This window comes from Mus caroli, chromosome 18 (assembly GCF_900094665.2).
Source record: "Mus caroli chromosome 18, CAROLI_EIJ_v1.1, whole genome shotgun sequence".
Taxonomy (NCBI): Eukaryota; Metazoa; Chordata; class Mammalia; order Rodentia; family Muridae; genus Mus; species Mus caroli.
The window spans coordinates 20,226,822-20,234,455 of NC_034587.1; positions in this window are offsets into that span (position 1 = coordinate 20,226,822).

Below are 7,634 nucleotides of genomic sequence, written 5' to 3' on the forward strand. Positions count from 1 at the left end.
TCTGTGCCCTAGATACCCTGGTGCTGGTCGGACCAGAAGGGCTTAACACACTTCTTAATGATTAATAAATACTTAATGATTAGAAACAGTAGATTGAAAGATTTTTTTAAAAAGCAACATTAAGGAAGAACACTGTGATTTTCATTGTGGGCTGTCATTAAATTTCTTCATGCCCTATATTACTTCTACCCTATCACATAAAACAAAGATGTTATCCAATAGTGATTGTGAACTAACAGCTCACAAAGCCAAGTTCCTATCTTCCTCTCCTATCTTCTGAAAACAGGAAGCATATTGCTAATACTGAAGAGGTCACATGATTGGTGAGGAAGTTGTAAAAGGTGTTAATTTTGCCATTAATAGTCAAGGGCCCTGGTGTTCCCCCGTACTGAGGCATATAAAGTGGGTGGATAGGAGAGTTTCGGGGGAGGGTCTGGGGGACTTTTGGGATAGCATTTGAAATGTAAATGAAGAAAATACGTAATTAAAAAATAAATTATTTAAAAAAAGAAAACATATGTAAATGATACAAAGAAACCTTTTTTTTCAAGCCATTTGGGAATAAATTGCTACCCCATGTTATGTTATACATACATAAATAAACAATTTTTCTTATATTACTACAAAAAATAGTCAAGGGCTATTTGACTAGCATTTGTTGCACTCATTTTTCATTGATTTCAAATTTCCAGTAGAAGAAGTCATCCTTTCCTTGAAATGCCTACAGGTTGTGCAGGGAGTTTCAATGATGCAGTCTCTTTGAAGTGCTGGCTTGTGCTTTTCAACAATATAGCTACCCTTGAGTTACCCAAGCTCCCATTAGTAACCCCAATAAACCTATCCATTAACTATGCTACAATTGGGTGAAGGTTTTTTATTTAGTTTGTTTTTGATGCCCTGTGTGTAGTACCTAGACCTTTATCTAGATCTCCCTAGGAAATTCGGCACAGATACTGTAATAATTCATTACAGAAAGCAGTGAATGATACTACGAAAACCATGGGGAGCAACTGCCATGAGAGATGAGAGAGAAATGGCTCTTCATGTTGGTTAGTTCAAGGGAAGAGTCCGTGAGAGAAACTCAGCAAGTGTTCCTTAATACAGGAGGAATTCACATGTGAGGATTTAAGGAGGACTCCAGCTGGCCAAGAGCAACTGAAAGGTGAGAGTGCAAGCCAGCTATACATACAAGCAGCAAGCAGGGGGCAGTTTCCTGTGACTTGGGATCTAGCACAGTTCCTGGCATTGAATTGTACTGTGTAAGGAATAAGAAGCCACTGAGATCATATCAGAAGGTCCAACCATTAGAGTCAGAATCCTTGCTGGATGCTTGAAATGTCAAGGAAATCCTCATGAGACTGGGTTTTCTAGACAGTGCACAGTACTTTTGCAGTTACAGGAAGTAACATATCCTCTGGGAAAAGATTCTGAAAAGCTCAGAAATCTCTGTTCTTCTAACACGCTATGACCAGTGTCATGCAATACAATCCTATGTAGCAGATAAAACTCTGCGACTTTGTGTAGATTTTCATCATTTGGGTGTCACCTAGTTTTAGCCTGAAGAGCTTTGTTGCCTTGTAAGTCAAGCTTGCTAATAACAAGTGTGCTCAGTGTGTGTGTGTGTGTGTGTGTGTGTGTGTGTGTGTGTGTGTGTGTAGATGGGAATATATTTTGTCTTCAGTTTTGAAAAATGACTACTAATCAACTAAGCAATTTTTGCTTAACACACTTTGAGTACATATTTCAGCTTCCTTCTTTGTCTGCAAAATGGAAATTATATCAGTGACTATCTGGAAGAATTTTTTTAAAAATTGGATATTTTCTGTATTTACATTTCAAATGTTATCCCATTTCCTGGTTACCCCACCTCTGGAATCCCTGTATCCCATCCCCAGTATCCTGCTTCTATGAGGGTATTCCCCCACCTAACCACCCACCCACTCCTGCCTCCCCATCCTTGAATTACCCTACACTGGGGCATCCATTGAGCCTTCACAGGACAAAAGGCCTCTCCTCCCACTGATATCTGTCAAGGCCATCCTCTACTACATGTGTGGCTGGAGTCATTGGTCCCTCCATGTATACTCCTTGGTTGATGGCTTAGTCCCTGGGAGCTCGGGGGAGGGGCGGGATTCTGTTTGGTTGATATTGTTGTTCTTCCTATGGAGTGGTGAACCCCTTCAGCTCATTCAGTCCCTTCTCTAAATCCTCCACTGGGGACCCCCATACTCAGTCCAATGGTTGTTTGAGAGCATCCACCTCTGTATTTGTCAGGCTCTGGCAGAGGCTCTTAGGGAACAGCTATATAAGGCACCTGTCAGCAAGCACTTCTTGGCATCCACAATAGTGTCTGGATTTGGTGTCTGTAGATGGGATGGATCCCCAGGTGGGCCAGTCTCTGGTTAGCCTTTACTTCAGTTTCTGCTCTACACCCTGTCTCCATATTTGCTCCTGTGAGTATTTTGTTCCCCTTTCTAAGAACTGAAGCACCCACACTTTGGTCTTCCTTCTTGTGCTTCATGTGGTCTGTGAATTGTATCTTGGGTATTCCAAACATGGGCTAATATCAACTTATCAGTGAGTGCATACCATGTGTGTTCTTTTGTGATTGGGTTACCTCACTCAGGATGATATCTTCTAGTTCTATCCATTTGCCTAGAATTTCATGAATTCATTGTTTTTAATAGCTGAATAGTACTCCATTGTGTAAATGTATCACATTTTCTGTATCCATTCCTCTATTGAAGGACATCTGGGTTCTTTCCAGCTCCTGGCTATTATAAATAAGGCTACTATGAACATAGCAGAGCATGTGTCCTTGTTATATGTTGGAGAATCTTTTGAGTATATGCCTAGAAGTGGTATAGTTGGGTCCTCAGGTAATACTATGTCCAATTTTCTGATGAACTGCCAGACTGGTTTCCACAGTGGTTGTACCAGCTTGCAATCCCACCAGCAATGGAGGAGTGTTTCTCTTCCTCCACATCCTCACCAGCATCTGCTGTCACCTGAGTTTTTGATCTTAGCCATTCTGACTGGTATGAGGTGGAATCTCAGGGTTGTTTTGATTGCATTTCCCAAGAGTTCCTGTGTGAATTAAATCAAGGTTTGTTTGGGTCAGTGTCGGGTACACAGAGAATCTGGAAACACAGGCCTTTAGTTGATTTGACCAGAATGACACAAGCAGAGAAGAACATGAGAGCCATACAGCCTATAGCAGGGAAGTAGAGCCTGCATAGAGCAGCATCAGGGTCAACACATGAAAAAGACCAGAAGGCACAGCAGGACCAGAAGCCCCCCTCACAGCCAAATACTTGGCAGAGCCCAGGAGTCCTACACAAGAGGTGAAGAAAGTATTTTTGGCAGACACAGAGGCACCAAGGATACAAGAATATAAAATGGGCTCAGAGCAATTAGGAAGCCTGCAAGGGTCTGACCTATGTCTTTTGTATATATGTTATGGCTGTGTAGCTCAGTTTTCTTGTGGGATTCTTAACAGTAGGATCAGGAGCTGTCTCTGACTCTTTGCCTTCCTTTGGTATCCCTTTCCTCCACTGGGTTGCCTCATCCAGCCTTGATATGAGAATATGTGCCCCTTTTTGTTGTAGCTTGTTATGCCTTATTTGATTGGTATCCCTAGAAGACCCCCCCTCTTTTCTATGGGCAGGTGAAGTAAAGTGGGGTAGGGGTGGTAGGTAGATAGGGTTGAGGGTTGAATCCTGGGAAAAGGGGAGGTGGAAGAGATACTTGAGAGAGGGGAAGAAGGAGAAACTGTAGGCAGGATGTAATATAGGAGAGAAGAATTAATAGAAAGGAAAAAAAATAAAGATTTATTTACAAAGCACATATGCTCAACACATACCAATTCCTACTCATAATTCTGTATGTTGAGAAAATGCAAAGCGGAAGCACAGCGATTTAAAAATAATCATGGTGATAAATTGCATTGGCTTCAGACCTATTTAAATAAAATGTTCCTATTTTAAACTCTTCTCTCACCTTGAACTATCTTAGGTTCATACACAAGTCTTCTCCCCCATCTGTTTCCAGACTATTCTTAGCTAGTGTTAATTACTCAACCTTATCTGTCTTCTCAGCAAGTATCAGAAGAAAGTATTTCTGCTGTCTTCAAGCAAAATTGCATGTAGGCTTCCCAGACTGAGGGGGTAGAAGGTCTTCTTCCCCACTGCCTCAACAGCATACTTCTGCCATTGATTTGTTAGGTCCTCCAGGTATGTGGAGCACTCATGTGTTGAAGGGATGTCTTAGTCTGAGTGGACAATGGTTCTAAATAATGTTTGCTCAGAGTTTTTTTCCCCATATATCTGAAGTTCCACCTCTTACGACATAACTCATGGTATTTAACTTTCCATTGGAAATATCTTGTGATCTGTAAATTGTGACTTTTATTTGTTATTCATAAGTGTAGTAGCATCTTGGTGCCTCTCTTCAGCATAGAAGAAATGTCATAAAATGGCTCCAAGATTCTTGTAAAAAAAGCTGCCTTGAAATTATGCTTCCTTGTTATCTTAATTTTTATTGGTTATTTTATTTATTTTCATTTCAAATATTATCTCTCTTCCCAGTTTCCCATCCACAAACTCTCTATCTTTCCCCCCTTCCCTGCCTCTATGAGGGTGTTCCCCTCCCATTGATGCCAGATAAGGCAATCCTCTGCTACATAAGCAGCTGTAGCCAAGGGTCACTCCAAATGAAGGGGCAGAAAAGAGTATGGCTTCATATAGAGGCTCATTTTTTCATCCCTCAGTTGACAGAAGCTCTGAGGAAAATTATTAAATATAGATACCTAAGGTATGGCATGCTCAAATTAGTAGAGAAGGTGCTATTTGACTGTGGTAAGAACTTCCTAGATATGATAGTTACACCATTTGTGGCTTTATTTTGTTTGACTTGTCAGGCTATCTCTAATTTTAACATGATTACCTGAGAAATATAATTTATGTTCCTTAGCTTATATATCTGTTATACATGTAGAGCACCTTTTAAGCTTTTTTATTACACTGTATATATGTGCATGCATGGGTGCACATGTGTGCCTGAGAATACCTGCACAGAAAACACTTGCAAGTGGTGATCAGAGACCACCTCTGGGGAGTTGGTTCTCTCCTTTTACCCTGTGTTCCTGTGGGCAAATTTGCATTGTCAGGATTGGTGGACTGTGCTTTTATTGCTAAGTCTCACCAGCCCCAGTTTTTGGCTTTATTGGAAAGGAGAGCTGTAGAACCTGTGAGGTCTTCAAATAATAATATCTTGATTTATATGTGCCCTTCCCACTCTATGATGTTGCTTATGAATCCCTATTTATAAATTCATGTTAATGTTTTAAATTGGAGTTAAAGAAAACAATATTGCTAGTGTTTTTTTTTTTCTTTTTCTTTTTCTTTTTCTTTTTAAAGACAGGGTGTTTCACTATCTCATGAAGATGAGACTGGCCTTAGATGGACGATCCTTCAGCCTCAGCAAACAACATTCCATTAGTGACTTTTTTTTTTTTTTTTTAGTTTTTTGTTTGTTTGTTTGTTTGAGACAAGGTTTCTCTGTGTAGTCCTGGCTGTCCTGAAACTCACTCTGGAGACCAGGCTGGCCTTGAACTCAGAAATTTGCCTGCCTCTGGCTCCCAAGTGCTGGGATTAAAGGCGTGCGCCACCACACCGGCTAGTGACTTTCTATTTGAAAGAGCATGCTTCTTACTATTCAATAGAAAACCTGGTGCTGGAAGTCAGAAATTGATTATTGGGCTATTCAGTAGAATATACATACACAATGTTACCCTTTTACTTAGCCCTTTTGACTTGAAACTTTGAGTTTTTGTGTTAAATTAAAAACAGTCAAAAAATCACATTTCCTTTAGAAACCTCCATATTTTACAAAAGATTGGGTAGTTCTTTTAACTGTTCGTTTTCGTTGGTCTTAAAAACTACAACTCTCCACACCTTTGTGAAACTGATATCATTTAAATCAGCTATTTACAATATACCTATTAATTAGATTAGTATATCTGACTTCTGCTAATTACTGCAAGTTTCTAAATTGTGTTTTATAATCATTGATGAACTAATTGCCTCCAAAAATCTCCCCCAGGCAGTATGTATAGTTTATGAAGCAAAACTAAAGCATACAATGTTAGTCATGTATGTGCTCTCTGTTGAGAAATACACAGGCACGTGCAGCATTTATAGAAGCCTTTTAAGAATATGCTATTCATCAGAAGTCGTGAAGTTTCTTTCTATGATCATGACCCAATTGACCAGTAGATGTTTTCCATGCATACTGACACTTGTATCTTTGTTAACACAGGTATGATAGTACATGAGTGACTAAAGGAAATCAACCATCAGAAGCGCTTATGCCTTCTTGGTCTCCAAATACAGAATCACGGTGCTTATTTACATACTTTAGAGCCAAAAACAGAAATAAGAGGCCCACATAGATGACAACAGAGAAGTGAAACCAAGAATTTTCCTGTCTTTTGAGGAAAAGCCATTACTATTCAATTTAGAAAAATAAAAATTCATTAGTATATACTTTGAAGAAGACAAATGTCACAGAGCTTTCAGGAGCACAGTCGGTTTCTTTTCCATCATGGTAGTGAATATTCCTCACCCCATGTTTTGGCTTTACCTTCAGTCCTTGGAAATTTGGAACAATGATAGTAGGCATTGGGAGAAAATAGTTCCCATCTCCTTTCTTTGATTNTCTCTCATNCCAGGATTATTTTTGGTTTAGTTTTGTTTTAAATTACCTTCCTTGAACACAATATTTTAGAAATTAATGTAGTACATTTTACTATTATTATTCAAGGTTACATTGTTGCTATATTATAATTCTCCACAGGTATGCATTTTAAAACATAAGCAATTTTCAACTGAAAACACATAATGTTCCCAAATATAATTCTCTGATCTCATTCTCTCTAAAATAAGAAATATATTCACTGATTGAAATAATATTACAAATGGTTAATCATAGTCAACTATTTCCTAATTAAAACCAGAAAAACCTTACTTCACGATATAGCTAATGTACAAATATGTGGGTTTCTAATAAGAATATAAGGTTAAGTTCATTTTTTGTACTATATTTAGTCCAAGACTCCTTTAAAATGAATACGTGTAATAAACTCTCTTATTTGTGTCTAAGGCAATTTCCCTGAGTCCCAAACCCAGCAGTGCTGGTGATTACAAAGCCTCAGAAAATACACAGTACTCACTGACAGAGAATGGAAAGTAGATGGGTGGTGTGTTTGTGTTTGTTTACATGGAGTGAGACAGTGCAACACTCTTACAATGGAAAGCTTTGTAGCCTCTAGTGTAAATGAGGTATATAATGTACCAACACAGATGAATAGTAAAACACATTATAGAGAAGGAAAAAGTAGGTTGACTAATAATGCTTACAAAATAAGGTAGGGTACTGTTCTGGCTATTTTTGTGTCAACTTGACACAGCTGGAGTTATCACAGAGAAAGGAGCTTCAGTTGAGGAAATGCCTCCATGAGACCCAGCTGTAAGGCATTTTCTCAATTAGTGATCAAGCGGGAAAGGCCACTTGTTGGGTGGTGAAATCTCTGGGCTGGCAGTCTTGGTTTTATAAGAGAGCAGGCTGAGCAAGCC